The 22942-nt window shown below is 40.6% G+C and overlaps 1 pseudogene; it reads left to right on the forward strand.

The window, feature by feature from the left end:
- LOC140847604 (uncharacterized) overlaps window positions 1–22942 on the forward strand; it is a 195087-nt pseudogene that overhangs the window by 136257 nt on the left and 35888 nt on the right.

Raw genomic sequence — 22942 nt, forward strand, 5'->3', positions numbered from 1 at the left:
CCGGATCTCAGGAGAGGGTGTCCAAGCTGCCGACACTTGCCCTTTTGCTCACCCGCGGGATAACAGGCTGGTCCTGCTTGTGCCCCCGCCTTCTTGTTGCTGAAGAGCAACAGTTAACATACAAAATATATAGGAATTCATGATCCTCAACATCTAAAAAGAAAATAATCCAATTAAAACATGGTTAGAGAATATGAACAGACACTTCTGCAAAGATGAAATTCAGATGGCCAACAGACACATGGAAAGATGCTCCACTTCACTAATTATTATTATATGCAAATTAAAACCACAATGAGATATCACCTCACATCAGTTAGGATGGCCAGCACTGAAAAGACGAGAAACAAGTGGTCGTGAGGATGCAGAGAAAGGGGAAGCTTCCTACACTGCTGTTAGTGATAAACTACTTCAACCATTGTAGAGAGCATTATGAAGGTTCCTCAAGAAACTAAAAATAGGAATACAATTTGACTCAGAAATTTCATTCCTGGGAATTTAACCTCATAATGCAGGATCTTAGTTTCAAAAAGGCATATTCACCCCTATGTTTATTGCAGCACTATATACAATAGCCAAGAAATGTAAGCAACCTAAGTGTCCATCAGTAGTTGAATGGATAAATAAGATGTTATACATATACACAATTGAGTATTATTCATACATAAGAAGAAAACAGATCCTACCATTCACAATAACATGAATGGAACTAGAGGGTATTATACTTAGTGAAATAAGGCAGGTGGAGAAAGAAAAGTACCAAATCATTTCACTAATCCGTGGAGCATAAGAACAAACCAAAACTGCAGGAACAAAATGGCAGCAGGCTCACAACCCCAGAGTGGTCTAACAGTTACCAAAGGGGATGGGATTGGAAGTGTGCTTGGGAAGGGAGGGAATACAGGAATAAGGGGCATTACAATTAGCACACATAACTTAAGGGGGACAGAGAAGTGCAGCATAGCACAAAGAAGAAAAGTAATGACTCTATAGCATCTTACTATGATGATGAACATTAACTGTAATGGGGTATGTGGTGGGGATTTGACAATTGGGCGAATCTAGTAACCACATTCTATAAATATAAAATGTATAAACCCAATGTAATCTTTAGTTGACTTTTTAATATAACTACCACAAAACTGTAAAGTAACTGATTATAGGTCTGAAAAACAGAGATAACTTGGTAATTCAACAATCATGGCTATTGACTTGAATACCCTATGTGTGTGTATATATATATATACATATATATGTACACATGAGTGTGTGTGTGTGTATAGAACACATGGCACACATATGTATGATACACAGGAGGACATATGCAAGATATAAAAGAAATAGAACACCGAGACAAAAAGATCCTTAAATAAATAAAACACTTGAGCAACACTAAAAGTAATAAGATCTAAAAGAGCATTCCACCACAAACAGCAGAATACACATACTTCTTAAGCACACATGGAACATTTCACAGAATAGACTGTATCAGACTTGTTAGTCATCAAATTATAAAGTACTGAAATTGTACAAAGTGTGTGATTTTTCTGATTCATTTTCTCTGATTTCAATGGTGTTAAAATGGAAAAAGGGAAATAATATAAAATCCATACAAATGTGTGAAAATTAAATAACACAATTATCAGTAACTGTATTAAAGAAAAAGTCACAAGGGAAGCTCAAAAATACTTTAATATGAATGTAAATGAAGATTACAAGATACAAAATTTAAGGAATGCAGCCAGCATGTTATTTACAGGAAAGTTGATAGTTTGAATATAGTTTTAAAAAGGTGTAAAAATGGAAACTCAACCCTGCTCTTGAAGACACAGTGAAAAGATCAATATGAACCTAAACCAAATGATGAAAGTAACTTTTAGCATGGAATTCAAGGCAAAGAGAAATGAGAAAACAAATGTGAAAACATCAACTGGCCAAAATTTGGTTCTTTGAAAAGATTAAGAAAAACAAAAAAACTTAAGCAAAAGTGACCAAAAATATTAGTGAAGCTTTCTAAGTGTCACCCCGAAAAGCATGTCTACACATACACAAAATGCAAACAGGTACAGCTTATTACACGAAAATACATTGGGCCACAACTATTAGACCTTACTATAAGGCAATGTCTACCCAGGGCATTGAATAATAGGCTCTATGAATCACAGAACTATTAATCGTTATCTTCATTCCAAATATCTCTTGTTTTGCACGAAGTTCCTTCCCTCTATTGCATAGATAGACCTTCCTTGTTTCTTTGGGTAATTCATTCTCAAAAGATTCTATGTAAATCTGAGAAGCAATTAAAGAAACTCAGTTAAAATCTAGCTTTACATTATTAGGTTGACAATTCACTTCAATATAAGAAAACTTAAGAAATTACTCACATCCAATTCAGAAAGTATATTTAAAAGTCTTTGAATCAAACATCAATCAACCGCCTCATCATTTCTTTCTTTCTCAATCAACAGAAGAATCCCATGTATAGTTTTGCTCTGAATTTTCTGATCACAAATTATGTGTGATTTAAATAATTTAAGCCCCATGTCCCTATAATAAAATAAACTGTCTACATAAGAGGTAATTTATAACTGTAAAATTCAGATTGTGTTTAGCTATCGATTGTGCTTTTAAGTAAATGCATAATCCACAATCAAAACTGTAAGATAAATTCTAGCCAGAATAAGCAGGCAAAGAGAGGTAACAAAGGGCCAGGTAATTTATTTAAATATGCCCAGGTGAGGTTCTGTGGCCTTATTGTCAGAGGCCAGAGAAGTCACACCTGATTAGGGATGTGGGGCGCTTATAAGGGATTGGGAGGGGGAGGAGTGGGCAAGCTATCCTAAGGGGTGTTGAAAGGTATGATTGCTAATGGTGACATAATAGTCAACTAGAAACATTTTTCATTCCAAGAGGGAAGAGGCTGACATCCGGGTCTTAGTTGACACATCAGGATGGAATTCAGGGAGAGTTGTCCCCTTTCCATATACTGCACAGACTTTGGGGTCTGGTCTGTTCTCCCCCTATGGCATCTCTCTGTTCTGTTTGCATATCCTTGTTTTTTCCTTTCTCTGGCCTAACATTCCAGCCTTTGGTCATAATGGGTGACAACTCAAACTGGCTACATCCAGCTGACAAGGGGCATCGTGGGGGTTTGAGGCTGGTATTAGGCCGAAGGAGGGGGTTCAGTGGGAAGAGGTGCATAACAGTGAAGTAACATCTGGTTGGTGGCCACTGGCTCATCTAGGTTAGCTGCTGTTGGAGGAACCTGAGGACACAAGGGGCAACTAAGAGTAAACTACAAACTATTAAGGGGCCCAATAGGGGCATTAGCCAGGCCATTATAGGGAACTGGAATTCTGGATCAACTTTTCATCTCAATGACTAGTATTGGGATTTAGTATAGGTAAGACTACATTATTGAAACAATACTTTTCTCTAAAATCACCCCTATTTTTATTAGAAGTAGTTAGATTAAGAAAATAATTAACAGTTGGCTTGATTATTTGCATAAGTGCAGCGAGAAGAGCAATTGATTACATGGGCTCTTTTAAATATGCTTTGCTGGAACATTTTGTAAGGAATTTCAGATTGAACTTTTAAGGGCTTCTTGAGCCTAGAAAGCCAAGCCAGACTTGCCATCAGGTTGTGCCTGTAGCACCTGTAGATTTGGGTGAATTCCTCTCTTCTTGATGTTTTTTGCCTGCAAGGATATGACCTTCATTACTCACCTGGTAAGGCTGCTGGAAACTCTGTAAGCAAGGTACCAGTCCAGTTTTTTAAAGGGGCTTTGTTGGCTCCATAAAGTCAATCTTAGTTTCTTAAAGCTTTCTGTTCATATCTGAGTTTACACACATGTCTCTCAGGTATGACGTTCCAGTCAAAGCATTGGAAGTATAACCAGGGTTTTAATTGGTCCTATTACAAGGAAAGCAGGTTCCTATTGAACTTATGCAAAAAAACATACTGCCATTAAATATAAAAATAGTCACTGAGAGTTTGAAATACTGGAGAGATCAGGTAGAGGAAAGATAAAGTTTCAATTCCGCTTATAAATGAATTGTGATTCATGAAACTGCTGTCAGCCTAAGAGAGAAAGCTTAAAAGAGTTTATTAGCAACATCTGAAACAAAAATTCACAACATCATCTTCTTAACCTTACTTAATCTTATGTAACTAATACCTCATCTGCTGAAGTCTACATCTTTACAAGTGTAGGAGTAATAAAACAGTGACAATAAATGGCAAAAACATATAAATGACAATGGTAAAGGATCTGATGAGAGCTTACTTTAAGACAGTAGACATAAGGAAATTCTGATATTTCTGTAATACAAAACATTCAGTAACAAAGTTTAGCATTATTCTAATTGACACTGCTTTCCAGGTAATTAAGCAGGTAAGTATAAATCAGATAAATAAGCTAAATTACACAAATACTTCCTCCAATGAAAAAAAAAATTCTCTGACATGTTCCAGGGGCCCTCTGGAACATATCAGAGTTAACTGGTGGTGGTAGTACCTTTCTGAACTTGATTTTGGGAAGTTGTCAGAAGAAAGTTTATTTGGCACTTGCTTAAGTAGTATTATAGGTTGCTGTGAGGCAATGCTTATCTATTTAACCAGTATGATAAAACACCTCAAAGGCAAATAAAGAAGATTACACAGTTGTTAGGAAACTTTAGCTTTTAGTCTTTTTAATATTAAGATGTCATTTTCTTAAATACTCAGACAATTCATAGAGACTTTAAGCATGAGACCCTTCTTTGATAAAATAATTAGAAAGCCTTTTGCAATCTTTTAACATTAAGAGCACACTGACAGCTTAAGAAAATTTTGTTTTTTTAACTGAAAACAAAATTTTAATTTTGCTGTGTGCTTGATACCGAGATTCATTTGCTTGAATTTTATATAGCGTGACCATATTAAATTCTTCCAAAGCTTTCTATAACCTTCTACTTATATTTAAATTTCTTTCTGAATAAACAGCTGTACTTCACAATATGGTTACTTTCTTTTATCAAAACACACTTCCTTCAGCATGCAGAAATGTTTCCCTTATTACTTTAGGTAGTTTGAATTAGAACTTAAAACCATTGGGTAGCTCAATTTCTAGTGAGCCCTGAGAAGCAGGCTATTGCAATCCGTTACACTAGCATTCTTTAGATTGACAAATTTATGAACATTTTACAATGTCTGTAACTATGAGCTTTATGCCACAATCTCTCACTAAATATAAAGTATATCAACTTAGCAAAGCTTTAAGATGTTAGGTTACTACAAAGATTATCCTGCTGCAGGTAGGTATACCCTCTGTAACACACAATTAGACGTGTTCACTCGTCACACTCATTTAGTTCACTCATTCGCAACAACTACACTACGTTACTTACAAGACATTTACTGAAATCAGAGGAAGCCAAGCTTTTAGCATTTTATTCTTAAAAGATTTGGCAGATCACAGCGACTTACATGACCTTAGGTAAACTTAGGCAGCTGATAACTACAAGGACATGGCGCCTCAGACAAAGCTAAATTAGCATTAATGCTTAACATTTTATCAAATTTTCTGGAAGTTTTAGAATGGCCAATTTTCACAAGTGCTTGTCTTTAAATCAATTTCCTTAATACACTCTGGCGTTAGAAAGCTGTTTTCATTTACACACTTAGGCACACAAACATACAGATGGACATATAATGATAAGGTTCCCTCTGGCAGCCATCCAACATTGAAAACTGGCTACTCGCTAGAACAAAGTGTCTGCCAGTGACCCTTCTACACTTCCACACTGAGATTGATAGCTCTTCCCCTGATATCTTTAATCTGTAAAAGAGTGGTTGGATTAAATGTTCCGTCCGGCAGCCAGCCAACATTAAAGGACAGCCTCTTGAGGTGGAGAAAGCAGGCAATTTTCTCTTCCCGGTGTCTGTGCTCAAATGGTGAGCTCTCTCCCTAACATCTGAGAAAAATGGTCTGTCATGAGAGACAAGGGTGTCATCTGCGTCTTTACCATTTCTTCTGTCAAGAAGACTAAGACAAACACGACAAACAACAAACAGGCGCCTACAGAGAAGAATGGGCCGCGGTCGCAGAACAAAACTGAAAGTAAGTTGAGGGTCTGTCGGACTGCAGCAGCAGCCGCCTTTCCTCACAGATGAGGACGTCGTCCACCAGAATGGGACAAGGGATGTCTCCAAAGACCCCTGATAGCAACCCGCCAGCGCGTCCGCCTAAGTCAATGCCGACCCATATACAGATTGGAAATCCTACAGGCTTATGCAGGCCTGCTCACGAACAAAAGCTGTGAGACATAGATCAAGACAGAGTGAGACACAGGTAGACAAGAACAGACAGATAACTGAGTGCACCCAACAGCCGGCACAGGGCCCTCTGTGTCGCGAGAACCTGTGGGGTCTCTGGGATCCCGTAAGCATCCCCAGATAGTCTGCACAAAGTCACAAATCCCAGAAGACCACCAAGGAGTCAACACTGATGCAGAAGCAAAGAGACTTTATTTGAGGTAGCTCGAGCACCATCTCTCATCCACTGCAACGCAGTGGAAAGATGCCAAAGGAGAGCGATTTTCAGTACCACAATGGTTTTATGGGGTTCTAGGGAAGTTGTTGGGGTGACGGTCGTGGCTCTGGCTGATTGGCTGGATCTAGGGGTAGTTGGTGAGGTGATAGGACGTGGCTCTGGTCAATTCTGTAGGGTCTAATGTTGGTGGGTGAGCTCTTTGCTCACTGGGGAGGAGAGAGACCAAGCTCGGATTGGGTGAAATAGGATCCAGGTCCTGATTGGCTGAGGTAGGATCCCGGTTCCAATTGACTGAAATAGAATCTGGGAGCATGCCCTTTCAATCACCCCTTTCTCTGGATCCTAAGAAGGGACCCAATCATGGGTCTAATAAAGTTTTGCACTCGTAAGGAGATAAAGGCTGATACTGTTGTCTTAACAACATTAGCTGGACTGTATTAATTCTATCTTTAATAAAAATTATCAGTTTATTGAGGATACATGGTGTAAAGGTTACAAGATTACTAGGGTCTTGTGTTGAGCATGGAAGACTATCAGTTGGATGGCGTCCACGTGGTCTCTGAAAATCTAGACCAGCCTGTTAATGATACAGGGCCCAAGGGTTAGTGAAAGGAGTAGGATGGCAAGGGATCCCTGACTATTAAAGGTAATTTGCTGCCTTGATTTTTCTCTGGGACACTGGCGCCTTGGTTGAGGCGCACATCATAAGACTGCATGCCCAGCCTCTAAGGTGGGCTGAGATATTGTCTATTTGCTAAAGAAACCTGCCTTTCACTATGCCATCTACAGCTGGGTCTGCATGCTACATCAATTGCTCAGCTTGCAAAATTACCTAGTCAGATCTGAAGGAGAGAAGACAGCACATAGGCCTGTGCATTTTAGTATGCGAAAGTGAATCTTGTACATGTTTACAAATGATCAGCATAATGAAACATGGGCTACTCTTCTTTGACCGGGGAACACTAACTCTTCTCACTGAAGAATGGTTCTAGAGCTTATTGTTCAACATAGTTTTAGTAGGGGGCGGTGCTTCCGGCATGTAGTTACTTAGCTCTGATTGCAAATATCCTGCCTTGCTTTGTCCAGAGGCTCTCACCTTTTCTGTCTAAGCCTAAGGTCCCTGTCTCATTCTCCCCTCTATAGATGGATACCCTAGCTGCTGCTAGGGAAAAGGGGCAATGCCCGCTCTGGCTGCTTCGTGCTGAGAGGGGGTTCAGTGAAGGGTGCAGGTAGGTCTCCATCACTGCTCAGTTGAGTGGGCCTCAGAAGTTTGGCACTTCTATTCTGGGTTTCATTTCCGTTACTATTTGCAGTTTTGCGGCTTCTAGGCGAGTTAAAACAAATTGGGTTATTCGGTCAAGTAGCAACATCTGGATTTGGATTTTCTATTCTGGAAGGACAACTGGACGAGATTAAGAATGCATGGCTGAATAAGACAACTAGAAATATGAAGACTAATTGAGAAACACAGTAAGGTATTATGGGGAAACTAGAATTCTGGATATTAGGACTTAGTGTAGAGAAGACAGCATTACTGAAACAACACTTTTCTCTAAAATCACCCTTACTCTTATTACAATTAGCCAGATTAAGAAAACTATTAAGAGTTGGCTTGATTATTTGCATAAGTGCAGCAAGAAGAGCAATTGATTCATAGGCTCTTTTAAACGTCCCTTGCTGGAATTTTTTGTAAGGAGTTTCTGATTGAACTTTTAAAGGCCTCTCGAGGCCAGATAGCCAAGCCAGCCTTGCCATCAGGTTTTGCCTGCAGTACCTGTAGATTTGGGGGAATTCCTCTCTTCTTGAAGTTCCTGCACCTGCCAGGAAGTGACCTTCCTTACTCACCTGGTAAGGCTGCTGGTAACCATGTAAGCAAGATACCAGGCCTGTTCTTCCAAGGGGCTTTGTTGGCTTTACAAAGCCAACCTTAGTTCCTTAAAGCTGTTCATCTCTTAGTTTATGCACCCCTATCTCAGGTATGACATTCTGTCAAAGGCTTTATAGTATAACATGTGTTTTTAATTGTTCCTCTTACCAGGTAAGCAGATTCTTATTGAACTTGTACAAATAAATATACTGCCATTAAACAAAACTAGTGAAAGCTCTTAAATTCTTAAGGGGGCAGGTAGAGAGAAAGGTAAATGTTTCAATTCTGGTTATAAATGTATCATCATTCATGAAACTGTTGTCAGCTTAAGAGAGAAAGCTTAAAACACTGTATTAGCAACATCTGAAACAAAAAGTCACAAAACTATCTTCCTTAGTTCACTTAATCCTACGTATCCAATACCTGTTCTGCTGAAATCCAGTTCTTTACTAGTATAGGAGTAATAAAACAGTGACTAGAAATGGCAAAAGAGTGACAATGACAACATTTAAAGTTCTGATGATAGCTTACTGCAAGACCGTAGACATTAGGAAATTCGGATATTTCTGTAACAAAAGAGCATTCAGTAACAAACTTTAGCATCATTCCCCTTGACAGTGCTTTCCAGGTAATTAAGCAGGTAAGTATATATCAGATAAATAAGCCAAATTACTCAAATAGTTTTTCCAATGAAAAAAATGTTCCTCTGACATGTTCCAGGGGCACTCTGGTGCATATCACTGTTAACTGGTCGTAATAGTAACTTTTTGAATGTGATTTTAAGAAGTTGTCTGAACAAAGTTTATTTGGCACTTGCTTATGTAGTATTAAAGGTTGCTATGAAGCAGTACTAATCTATTTAACCAGAATGACAAAACACCTCAAAGGCAAATAAAGAAGATTACACAGTTGTTAGCAAACTTTAGCTTTTAGTCTTTTTAATATTAAGATGTCATTTCCTTTAATACTCAGACATCTCTTTGAGACTTTAAGTATGAGAAGCTTCTTTGATAAAATAATTAGGAAGCCTTTTGCAATCTTTCAACATTAAGAGCAGACTAATAGTTTAAGAAAGCTTTGTCTTTTCAACTGAAAACAAATTTTATTTGTTGCTGCTTAGTAGATACCAAAATTCATTTTTTTTCTATTTTATATATTGGATGAGCTTATTAAATTCTTCCAAAGCTTTCTACATCCTTCTTCTTATGTTTAGATTTCTTTCTAAATAAACACCTGTGCTTTGCAAAAAAGTTACTTTCTTTTATCAAAAGACACATTCTTTAGCATGCAGAAATGTTTTCCTTATTACTTTAAGTAGTTTTAGTTAGAACTTAAAACCATTAGGTACCTTCTAAGACTGGTAATAGTTTAGCATAAGAGTAGCCATCTTAATGGCCTAGAAGCCATTTTCTGAGTATGTGACTTGGAAAGAAAAACTGGATCTGGATAAGGCTTGGAAAACAAGTTATCATGAACACCGGCTTGTGGGCAGCTGTGACCCTTGGGAACCTAATCATACATACCAAGCTTATCATGCGCATCTGCCCTAACAATTGAGGAGTGGTCTTATCTTGCTGTTGCTTAACCCCAGGATGATGACTTGAAAAAATAATGTGTAGCTGTGAAAAATTACTATGAGTTAAGTGCTTTGAAATGCTATATAAACCCTTGGCTTTGAGTGCTCGGGGTCCTTGTTGAAACCTGCTGTGTTGGGCAGACACTTGGAAACCAGCTAGCTGAAATAATAAACCTCTTGCTTGTTGCATCGATCTGCCGTGGCCCTCGTTTTCTCACCGGGGGATAACGCTGACCAGAATAAGGCCAGTAGGTCTTACATTTGGGGGCTCATCCGGGATCACGTGCATCCCCCGGGAGGAATGACAAGCCACGAATTGGAGGCTTTCCCCTGCCAGGTAGTACTATGTTTGTATCGTATGTCTCTTGTCAAACCTGTAATAACGTTTTGTGTTTAATCAGAAAGTGCCTTGCCAGCTGGTGAGCACACTCAGTGTTTTTCGTGAACAAGCCTGTATAAGCCTGTAGGAGTCCCAATCTGTATCTGGGTTGGCATAGATTTAGGCGGACGCGCTGGCAGGATGCCGACCAGGGGTCTTGGGAGACGTCCCTTGCCCCTGTCTGGAGGACGAGGTCCTCATCTGTGAGGAAAGTCGGCTGCTGCTGCAGTCCAACAGGCCCTCATCTTTCAGTTTTGCCTCTGCGGCCACGGTAGATTTTTCTCTGTAGCTGCCTGTTTGTTAGCTATTGTGTTTATCTTAGTTTTGTTGATGGAAAAAGTGGGACAGACACAGATGACTCCTTCAGACTTGACTTTAAGACACTGGGGAGACATAAAGAGTAGAGCACATAATTTGTATGTTCTTGTTAAAAAGGATAAATGGAACACTCTTGCCTTGGCCGATTGGCTGGCTTTTCAGGTTGGCTGGCCTCCCAGGGGATCTTTCTCTCTTCCCCTTATACAGGCAGTCAAGAAGAAAGCTTTCAGTACCAGATTCCACACACACCAAGAACAGATTCCTTACACTTCCCCTTCAAGCCCTCGGCACCCCCTCAGAGGATGACCAGTAACTCCTACAGTATTGGCCTTTCTCTTCCTCAGACCTCTACAACTGGAAGACCCAAAATCCTCCTTTTTCAGAAAATCCCAGAAGGTTGACCAATGTGATTGAATCTTTACTTTTCACCGATCATCCCACTTGGGATGACTGCAACCAGTTGTTACAGGTCCTGTTTACAACAGAAGAAAAAAACTGGATGCTCCTAGAGGCCCAGAAGAATGTACGAGGGGCAGATGGATGACCCGGTCAGAACCCAGTCATTATCAAGGAAGGGTTCCCTCTGACCAGACCTGATTGGGATTTCAACACCCCGGAAGGTAAGGAGCACCTGAAAGTCTTCTGCCAGGCTCTGATGGCAGGTCTCTGGGGAGCGGCGAGGTGCCCCACCAATTTGGCTAAGGTAAGGGGAGTCCTTCAAGGACCTGACGAATCCCCCTCAGCATTTTTAGAAAGACTCATGGAGGCTTTTCGGCAGTACACTCCATATAATCCAGTCAGTGAATAACATAAAGCCACAGTTACTGTAGCTTTTATAGATCAGTCTAGTAAAGATATCAGGAGGAAATTGCAAAAGCTAGAAGGACTGCAGGACAAAACCCTGCGAGACTTAGTACAGGTGGCAAAGAAAGTGTATCATAATAGAGAGACAGAAGAAGAAAAAGAGGGTAGGAAGCTGCGAGAGACTGAAGAAAGAGAGCTGAGGAAAGAAAGATGTCAAGAACAAACCTCCATAAAATCCTCATCACTGTTGTGAGAGAGACCAGAGAACCTAAACCAGGGCCAGGCAGCAGGAGAGAACAACTAGATAAAGATCAGTGTGTGTACTGTAAAGAGAAGGGACATTAGGCCAGAGAAATGCCCAAACAAGAAAAAGAAACCTCAGTAGTGGGAAAAACCCATTGCCCACCCCAAAATTCTAACCATGCATGAAGACAGTGATTATGGGGGATGGGGTTCGGAGCCCCTCCCTGAACCTAGGGTAACCTTAACTGTGGAGGGGAAGCCTAATCAATTCCTAGTAGACACTGGGGCACAGCATTCAGTATTGCAACAAGCTAACGGACTGCTCTCAAATCAGAAATCATGGGTCCAGGGAGCAATGGGAAATAAATTATATTCTTGGACCACCGCATGGACGGTAGACCTGGGAACAGGATTAGTGTCTCACTCTTTCCTCGTGATCCCGGATTGCCTATATCCATTATTAGGAAGAGACTTGCTCACAAAAATGAAAGCCCAGATACATTTCCTGTCGGGGTGGGGGGAAGCTTAAAAGGCCCTCAGAGGACCCCATCCAGATTTTGACTGTGATGTTAGAAGATGAGTATAGACTCTTTGAATTCAAAAAAGAGAACCCAGGCTCAGGAGACCTCAGCCTGTGGCTAAGAAAGTTCCCTCAGGCATGTGCAGAGACAGCAGGAATCAGGAAGGCTAAACATAGGTCGCCTGTCTATGTTGAACTAAAACCACAAGCCACCCCCATAGCAGTTCATCAGTACCCTATGCCAAGAGAAGCCAGAGAAGGAATCCGGTCCCATATCACCCCATTCCTCCAGTTGGGGATATTGCACAGATATCAATCTGCTTGGAACACCCCACTCCTCCCTGTCAGGAACCCAGGCACAAATGAATACCATCCAGTCCAGGACCTGCAAGAAGTTAACAAGCAGATAATAGACATTCATTCCACAGTTCCTAATCCTTATAATCTTTTAAGTTCCTTGCCACCTCTCCGAGGCTGGTATACCATTTAGACTTAAAAGATGCCTTCTTTTGCCTCCAACTTGCGCCGAAGAGTCAAGAGCTTTTCGCCTTTGAATGGAGAGACCCAGACAGAGAGGTGATGGGGCAACTCACATGGACTTGGCTCCTGCAAGAATTAAAAAATTCCCTCACCCTCTTCGATGAAGCTATCAACCAAGACCTGGCACTATATCGAGAAGCTAACCCCCAGGTAACCTTGCTGCAATATGTTGATGATCTTCTGCTTGCAGCCGAAACAGAAGAAGATTGTCTGGAAGGGACAGAGAGACTTATGGCAGAATTAGAAACTCTAGGATATCGGGCATCAGTCAAGAAAGCACAAATCTGCAAACGACAGGTATGCTACCTCGGCTATGTGTTACGAGAAAGGAAGAGGTGGCTGTCAGACTCAAGGAAAGAGACTGTTCTCCATATCCCTCTGCCTGAGACTCCTAAGAAAGTCAGAGAATTCCTGGGGACAGCAGGATTTTGCAGGCTATGGATCCCCGGGTTCACAGAGATGGCAGCCCCCCTTTACCCTCTCACCAAAGCTGGACCATTCTCTTGGGGAGACAAAGAACAGAAGGCGTTTAATGCCATTAAGCTAGCATTAATGTCTGCCCCAGCTCTGGGGCTCCCTGATGTGACACAACCTTTCCACCTGTTTGTGGCAGAGAACAGGGGGATAGTCAAAGGAGTGCTGACTCAGAAGCTCGGACCATGGAAATGGCCCATAGCATACCTGTCTAAGAAACTAGATCCAGTTGCCGCCAGCTGGCCAGCATGTTTAAAAATAATCACCATGGCAGAAGTGCTAGTCAAAGATGCAGACAAATTGACTGTAGGGCAAACTCTAACCGTGACTGTTCCACACATGCTAGAAAGCATAATCCAGCAGCCCCTGCATCGGTGGCTTACAATGCCTGGATAACCCACTACCAGGCCCTGTTACTCAACTCCAACTGGGTGACATTCTCTCCGCTGACCAGTCTCAATCCGGCCAGTTTGCTGCCAGACCCCGATCTTGAACCTGCGGTGCATGACTGTCAGCAACTATTAGCCGAAGCCCATGGGTGGCGTGAAGACTTGACTGACCTGCCTTTACCAGACCCTGAAGCCACCTGGTTCACAGATGGAAGCAGCTACCTAGACCAAGGAAAGCATAAGTCAGGAGCGGCAGTGGTAGATGGAGAAAAAATAGTGTGGGCTCAGCCCCTCCCTGAGGGAACCTCTGCACAGAAAGCTGAGCTCATTGCTCTTACGAGAGCACTAGAACTGGGGGCCAGGAAGAAATTAACATCTATACAGATAGTAGGTATGCCTTTGGGATGGCAGATGTGCATGGAGCCATTTACCAACAGAGAGGACTCCTCACCTCTGAAGGAAGAGAAATAAAAAACAGCTGAAAATCACTGCACTCTTAGAAGCTCTGCACAAACCAGCCAAAGTAAGTATAATTCATTGCTCCAGTCACCAACACGGGAAGTCCCACATCGCCGTAGGCAATAATATGGCTGGCTGATCAGGCTTCCCAAGAAGCAGCCTTAAAGACAGTAAAAATCTTCCTCTCTGAAACCCCGCCTGAGCAAAGCCTGCCACCCTATCAATATAACCCAGCAGATCTAGGACTAATCTCCAAAAGGTACTCACTATTTTGATAAACATAAGAGAGCCTGGTGCACCCAAGATGAAAAAATCATCCTACCCCAAGCAAATGCCAAAGTCATAATCAAACAGATGCGTCAGTGGACACACTTAGGTGTGCACAAACTTACTCAGACTGTCTTAAACTCCAGGTGGTATGTGCTGAACCTGCAGCAGATAGCTGAATCAGTAGTTAAGCCATGCGTTCCTTGTCAAGAAACAAACTCGCCTGGGAAGAAGAAATGGACTAGAAAACGGGCAAGGGGGAACCGGCCTGGACAGTTTTGGGAAATAGGCTTTACTGAAATTAAACCTGCTCCTTAAGAATAAATGTATTGACATTCATTAAACTGTTGTCAGCTTAAGAGAAAAATCTTAAAACACTTTAGCAGCAACATCTGAACAAAAAATCACAAAACCATCTTCATTAGTTCACTTAATCCTATGTAACCAATACCTGTTCTGCTGAAATCCAGTTCTTTTCTAATGTAGGAGTAATAAAAGAGTGACTATAAATGGCAAAATTCTTACAAACGACAATGGTTCAAGATCTGAAGAGAGCTTACTTCAAGACAGTAGACATAAGGAAATTCGGATATTTCTGTAACAGAAAAACGTTCAGTAACAAAGTTTAACGTCATTCCCTTTGACAATGCTTTCCAGGTAACTAAGCAGGTAAGTGTATATCAGATAAATAGGCCAAATTACTCAAATACTTTCTCCAATGAAAAAAACAATTCTCTGACATGTTACAGGGTCCCAGTGGAACATATCAGAGTTAACTAGAGGTAAAAGTACCTTCTTGAATTTGATTTGGGAAGTTGTCAGAAGAAAGTTTATTTGGCACTCGCTTAAATAGGATTATAGATTGCTGTTAAGCAATGCTTATCTATTTAACCAGAATGACAAAATACCTCAAAGGCGAATAAAGAAGTTTACACAGCTGTTAGCAAACTTAAGCTTTTATTCCTTTTAGTATTACCATGTCATTTTATTCAATACTTTGACAACTCATTGATGCTTTAGGCATGAGAAACTTCTTTGATAAAACAATTAGAAAGCCTTTTGCAATCTTTCAACATTAAGAGCAGACTAACATTTTAAGAAAACTTTCTCCTTTTAACTGAAAACAAAATTCTAATTTTGCTGTGTACTTGATACCAAGATTCATTTGCTTGAATTTTATATAGCGTGACCATATTAAATTCTTCCAAAGCTTTGACTATCCCCAAACAACCTTCTACTTATATGTTGATTTCTTTCTAAATAAACAACTGTACTTTACAATAAAGTTACTTTATTTTATCAAAGGACACGTTCTTTAGCATATAGAAATATTTTCCTTTTTACGTTAAGTAGTTTGAATTAAAACTTAAAACCATTAGGTATCTTAATTTCTAGGGAACACTGAGAAGCAGGTTATTGTAAACTGTGACACTAGCATTCTTTAGATTGACAAATTTGTGAACATTTTATAATTTCTATAACTATGAGCTTTACAGCACAATCTCCCACTAAACGTAAAGTATATCAACTTAGCAAACCTTTAAGATTTTTGGTTACTACAAAGATTCTCTGGCTGCAGGTAGGTATATACACTGTAACACACAATTAAAGTGGTGTTCACTTGCCACACTCATTTAGTACACTCATTCATAACAACTATGCTGCATTACTTACAAGACCTTTACTGAATATTAGACAAAGCCAAGCCTTTAAGCATTTTACTCTTAAAAGATGTAGCAGATACATTGACTTAAATGACCTTAGGTAAACTTAGGCAGCTGATAACTACAAGGACATGCCCACCTCAGACATAGCTAAATTAGCATTAATGCTTAACATTTCTTTATCAGATATTCTGGAAATTTTAGAAAGCCCAAATTTCACAAGTGCTTGTCTTCAAATCAATTTCATTAACACCATCCGGAGGTAAAAAGATATTTTCATTTACACACTTAGACACACAAACACACAGACGGAGACATAATGATAAGGTTCCCTTTGGCAGCCATCCGACATTGAAAACTGGCTACTCGCTAGAATAAAACGTCTGCCACTGACCCTTCTACACTTCCACACTGAGATTGATAGCTCTTCCCCTGATATTTTTAACCTGTAAAAGAGTGGTTGGATTAAATGTTTCCTCCGGTAGCCAGCCAACGTTAAAGGATGGCCACTTGAGGTGCAGAAAATATGAAATTTTCTCTTCCTGATGTCCGTGCTAAAGTTGTGAGCTCTCTCCCTAGCATCTGAGATAAATGATCTGTCATGAGAGAAAAGGGTGTCCTCTGTGTCTTTCCCATTTCTTCTGTCAACAATATTAAGACAAACATTGCAAACAATAAATAGGTACCTACAGAGAAGAATCTGCGGTGGCCGCAGAGGCAAAACTGAAAGTAAGTTTAGGGCCTGTTGGACTGCAGCGGCAGCTGACTTTCCTCACAGATGAGGACCTAGTCCTCCAGACGGGGGCAAGGGACGTCTCCCATGACCCCTGGTAGGCAACCCGCCCACGTGTCCGCCTAAGTCAGTGCCGACCCAGATACAGATTGGAGCTCCTACAGGCTTATACAGGCTTGCTTGTGAATAAACACAGTGAGACACAGAGAAAGACAGAGTGAGACACAGGGAGACAAGGACAGACAGATAACTGAGTGCACTCACCAGCTGGCACAGCCCTCCAGGTTAGGAGTCCTGCGCATCTCTGGGACCCCGGATGAGCCACCAAATGTTGTGCCAAAGCCGTGAATCCCAGAAAATGACCAAGGAGCCAACACTGATGCAAAAGCAAAGAGACTTTATTCGAGGTAGCTTGAGCTCAATCTCTCATCTACACCAATGCAGTGGCAAGATGCCAGAGAAAGAGAGCAAGTCTCAATACCACAAATGTTTTATGGGGTTCTAGGGCAGTTGGTGGGTTGATGGTCGTGACTCTGGCTGATTGACTGGATCTAGTGGTAGTTGTTGGGGTGACAGGCCATGGCTCTGGCAAATTGGCAGGGTCTAAGGGTGGTGGGTGAGCTCTTTGCTGACTGGAGAAGAGAGAGACCAAGCTCTGATTGGGTGAAATAGGATCCAGGTTCTTATTGGCTGATGTAGGGTCCAGGTCACAATTGACTGAAATAGAATCTGGGAGCTTGCCCTTTCATTCACATTAGTTGTAAATGTTGTTAATAAATTTGGAAGATTTTAAAATGTGTTTGTGTAATCATCATTGGGTAATCATTGTATTCATTAATATTGTATTCATAACATGAGTATTTTTATTTTTTGCTTGTAACTTAATACATTTATAGCACCTGGGATAATTCCCTTGAGGAACTTTGCACAGTGCATTTGGAAGTATTAGAGAAAGGGTAGGTATTGCCATCCATGGAAATTTGGCAGGGTGTAGAGTTGTGGGAGCTGAGAGATGTGATAGTGACAGGGTTCACAATCCCTATGCTGAGCTAAGATAATCACATTTTTACATGAGTTTGAAAACCAGAAAGCTGTGATATTGTAGCCATCAATTACCAGGAAGGACACACCTAACTGGACACAAGTGAGAACTGGGCTTAACAAACACCTAAAGGAACTAAACATGAAAGGCACCCCATTAAAATAAATAATAGTAAGATAAGTACTTTCACATTCTAATTGATATGGTGCTCTATTTTTGTATTTTAAATTATAAGCTCCCACTAAGTGTATCAGAGAATAGTTTAGACTCTAATCAAACTTCAGTGTTCATGTAGGATCCTGAGAATAAGAAGGTTTTGAATTAATGGCAAAACTCTGATGTCACATCATTTTCTTTTCATATATTTTTAAATAAACAAAATATACATAAAATGCACTACAAATTTTTAGAAGTATATTGTTTTAGTCCACATTATTCTATATACTAATTACACCTCAGAAGTACACATATTGTACATCATACTATTGAGACAGGGACCATAGATGTAGTCAGAGTAGGGTAAGGGCCTCCAGAGGGGGCAGGGCAGGATATCTGCAGTCAGAGCAATGTTAAACATTAAGCTCTAGAATCATTTTTCAGTGGGATCAGTTAATGTTCCCCAGATAAAGAAGAGTAACACATGTTTTATTATGCTAATCATTTGTAACCATGTGTAAAATTCACTTTAGCATGCTAAAAGGCCCAGGCCTATGTGGTGTCTTTCCTCCTTCAGATCTGACAAGGTGATTTTGCAAATTGAGCAACTAACTTAGCATGCAGACCCAGCTGTAAATGGCATACTAAAGGGCAGTAAGAATTCCATCTTAAGGATAAAATTGCATTTTAACACCCAGGAAGTTCCGGAGGCAGGATTTTTTAGCTTATAGACAATACCTCAGCCCACCTTGGGGGCTGGGAAGGCAGCCTTTTGTTATGTTCCCAGACCAAGGTGCCAGTGTCCCAGAGAGAAATCAAGGTAGGAAATTCCTTATGTTAAGTTAATTTTTAATATTCAGGGACCACTTAACAAGTCCCCAGCCCTAAGAATTTTCATGTTCCTGAAAAATCCTCAACTGCCTATAAAACCCCCTAGACAACGCACCACTATGGACTCTCTTATCTTCTCCTGGTGTGAGCCGGGAGCTCTGTCCTTTCACTTTATCTCTAAATAAAAGCCTGTACCTTGCTCTCCTACCTTGACTGTGAAGCTCATTCTTTGGCTCCGCAAACAAGAACCCTGGCATCATCTTTGACGGCTCATCTGTGGTAACTTTGGAGCTGAGTATCAGCATCCAAGCCTGCCTTTTCTTTCACTGTCCTTATAGAAGGAAGGCGTCTATAGCACACAACATCAGGAGCTCATTAGCCACTTAAATTGCGCTAGCCTGGCTGCCAATCTCAAAGTCTCGAGCAACATGTTCCCCTGCATCTCCCTCAGTGGATCCCCAATCTCCCTTGGGAGCAAGGAAAGTCACCTTAGTGGAGGCCAGGATTCCCTTTCAGAGTCATCTCCTCAGATGCGAGGGACTGAGGAAAGGCATGGGCAACTGTGAGAGTCTAGGTTGAGGCTACACTTCAGCAGCCTCTCAAAGACCCACATGTCTGGAATCAAACCCCGACAGCCCAACTGGGTATCCGTGAGGAGTATCTCTCTTTCTCTGTCTCTGACTTCCAGCCTGCTTTTACAGGCCACCCTAGCATCAGTGAAGCAGAGTGTATCCTTAACTCCCTTCTAACTTCATCAATCTCACAGAACCTGATGCTTAGCACAAGGTAAGGGATCTATGCTCCTCTCTTATTCCTAACTAAATGCTGTACTTTTTATCTCATAAAAATGTGTCTGGGGACTTGTTACCCACTTAAAAGATGATTAGTGTCAGCTACCAGTCTTAATTCTCTGGTGAAAGGTTTCCTGGTGTCTGCTGATCCTTGATCCCCCACCTCCAGACACACGGGAATGCTGGGGAGTGGCTGAGCTGATTTCCTACTTTCCTTTCCTAATATGCAGACTCCAAGGGCAGACCAGACTAGTACACAGTGGTCCTTGGATCTCAGCTCGAGCTGATTGATCCGATGGTGCTGAATGAACCTCCGGCTAGGCTACTGCCTATGTGAGAGTCACAGATGGCATCTGGCCTCTTGTCTCATAGATCCAATTTCTTACAGTGGGAGACTAGCGGGATAATTTCCAGGCAGTGGCAGAACTGGTGTTTGAGGGTATAAACCCCCCCCCCATAAATGTCCATGGCAGTCCCTGAATTTTATTTCTAGCCTTAGCAAAATGCTCCCTTGCTCCCCATTCAAAGCAGTCCTCATAGGCCTGTGCCACTTTCTCCTGCATAATGTAAATGAAGTCTGTAAAGTAATCAAGCTAAAACCTGAGAACATGTAAATGGCTCTATTCTGTTGATCGCCTTTCCTTAGATGCAGTCATCCTGGGGCTAGGCATTTCCTTTTCTGCAGCCCTGGAAAAGCAAAACAGGCTTGTGGCTTAGATCAGGCTCTGGTAGCAAGAAGTCACACAGTCCCTGCAATTATCAGACAGGCAGGGGGTGCTCAAAGAAAGCTCATGCAGATAAAACTAGGGAAACTCCCAAAATGTGTTAAGTAGGAGCACACTGGTAAGGTCCCACTAAATAGAGAGCTCTGAGGCAACTCTTGCTTAGTGGGAAGGCAAGAGGAGAATCAAGGCAAGGTGCAGGTCATGCTTGTAAGGAGTGATTAAGTCCAGTAGGCCTGGTAGAGGGGGTGTTTGACCACTATCACCTAAGCTCCAAGGTGAGGGGATGCCCTCACAGAGAGAGAGGCTGACCAGGTACTACACTCCTGTCTTTCTCTCTCTTTTTCAGATGGAAGCATCCTCTTCAAGGTTAAAGCCAGACATGCCTCTGGCATGCATTCTGAGGAACTGGGAGCAATTTTGATCCCCAGGCTCTGAAAAAAAGTGCTTTATCTTCTGCACATAAGCCTGGCCTCAATACAAACTCTCTGATGGAGAGGCTTGGTCCCTGAGAGAAATATACAATATAATAAGATTATGCAGCTAAATTAATTTTAATGCAAGGAAGGAAAATAGTCAAAAGTCTCATAGACTACAATATGGAAGTAGATTTCTAAATTATTTTGGTAGAAATCTATTCTACTTATGGGGTTCATTATCTTCAAAAACGGAAAGGTTTGTAAACTAGACTCCCTGAAACAGAAGAAATTTATCTTCTGCAATACAGCCTGGCTTTAAATAACTGGAGCTAGAATTGTACTTGCATTTCATTTCCAGCCACCTGGAGACACACAGTCCGTATCAGTTCAGAGCCTTCATCAACCCTGTTAGTCTGTGGCCATCTAAACCTTAACCCAGTTATATAAACTGCTCGCCTATAGAGTGAATTCTTGAAAACTGAGATACTTTTAGTCAAATAAGCTAAAAGGAAAGGCAATTGGATATCAGTAACTCAAGTCTCTGTGTCAGTTTATCTGTGTATATGTTCTTTTTAATTGTAGTCATTATGTCTCAGTCTGTATGTTTGCATGTCTAAGCATGTAGATGAAAAGTTTTTCTCTCTCCAGGTGGTATTAATGAAATTGATTTAAAGACAACCGATGGTAAAAATTGGCATTCTAAAACTTCCAGAGAATTCTAATGGAAAATACTAAGTATTAATGCTAATTTAAGTTGAACTGAAATGGACATGTCCTTATGGTTATGAGCTGCCTAAGTTTACCTAAAGTCACGTAAGTTGATGTTACCTGCTAAATCTTTCAAGAATAAAATGCTTAGAGGCTTGACTTAGTCTAATATTCAGTAAAGCTTTTGTAGGTAGTCTAGCATAGTTCTTAAGAATGAGTAAACTAAATGTAGCAAGTGAACTTAATAATAATTGTGTGTTACAGTGTGTATACATACCTACAGCCTGAGAATCTTTGTGGTAACCTAAAACCTTAAAGTTCTGCTAAGCTAATTGAGAGATTGTACTGTAAAGCTCATAGTTACAGAAATTATAAAATTTTTATAAATTTGTCAATCTACAGAATGCTAGTGTAACAGTTTATAATTGCCTGCTTCTCAGTGTTTACTAAACATTAAGATACCTAACAGTTTTAACTTCCAATAGTTAACTCTGGTATTTTCCAGAGGGCCCCTGAAACATTTTCTCATTGGAGAAACTATTTGGCTAATTTTGACTCATTTATCTGATATATAATTACCTGCTTAATTACCTGGAAAGCACTGCCAAAGATAATGATGTTAAACTTTGTTACTGAATGTTTTGTGTTACAGAAATATCAGAATTTCCTTATGTCAACTGTCTTACAGTAAGCTCTCATCAAATCTTTAACCAGTGTCATTTGTAACTCTTTCATTATTCATAGTCACTGTTTTATTACTCAAACTAGTAAAGAACTAGATTTCAGCAGAACAGGTATTAGTTACATAATATTAAGTAAACTAAGGAAGATGATTTTGTAGCTTTTTGTTTCAAATGTTGCTTACTCGTAAAGTGTTTTAAGCTTTTTCTCTTTCCTCCTTCAGATCTGACAAGGTGATTTTGCAAACTTAGCATGCAGACCCAGCTGTAAATGGCATAGTAAAAGGCAGGAAGAATTCCATCTTAAGGATAAGCTTGCATTTTAACACCCAGGAAGTTCCAGAGGCAGTATTCTTTTAGTAAATGACTGCCTTTATAAGCAGAATTGAAACTAAATCTTTCTCTCTGCCTGATCCCTTCAGAATTGAAAAACTTTCAGTGACTATTTTTATATTTCATGGCAGTATGCTTATTTGCATAAGTTCAATAAGAACCCACTTTCCTTCTAAGAGGACCAATTAAAAACACAGATTATACTACAAAGGCTTTGACTGGAATGTTATACTTGAGAGACACATGCATAAAACTCAGATATGAACAACTTTATAGAACTAAGGTTGACTTTATATAGCCAAAAAATCACCTTGGAAGAACTGGCCTGGTACCTTACTTAGAGGGTTCCCAGCAGCCTTACCAGGTGAATAAGGAAGATCACTTCCTGTCAGGGGCAGGAACCTCAGGATGACTCGGAGACCTCAAGAATAGAGGAACTCGCCCAAATCTACAGGTACTGCAGGCAAAACATGATGGCAAGTCTGGCTTGAC

The sequence above is a fragment of the Manis javanica genome, unplaced genomic scaffold (assembly GCF_040802235.1).
Source record: "Manis javanica isolate MJ-LG unplaced genomic scaffold, MJ_LKY HiC_scaffold_24, whole genome shotgun sequence".
NCBI lineage: Eukaryota > Metazoa > Chordata > Mammalia > Pholidota > Manidae > Manis > Manis javanica.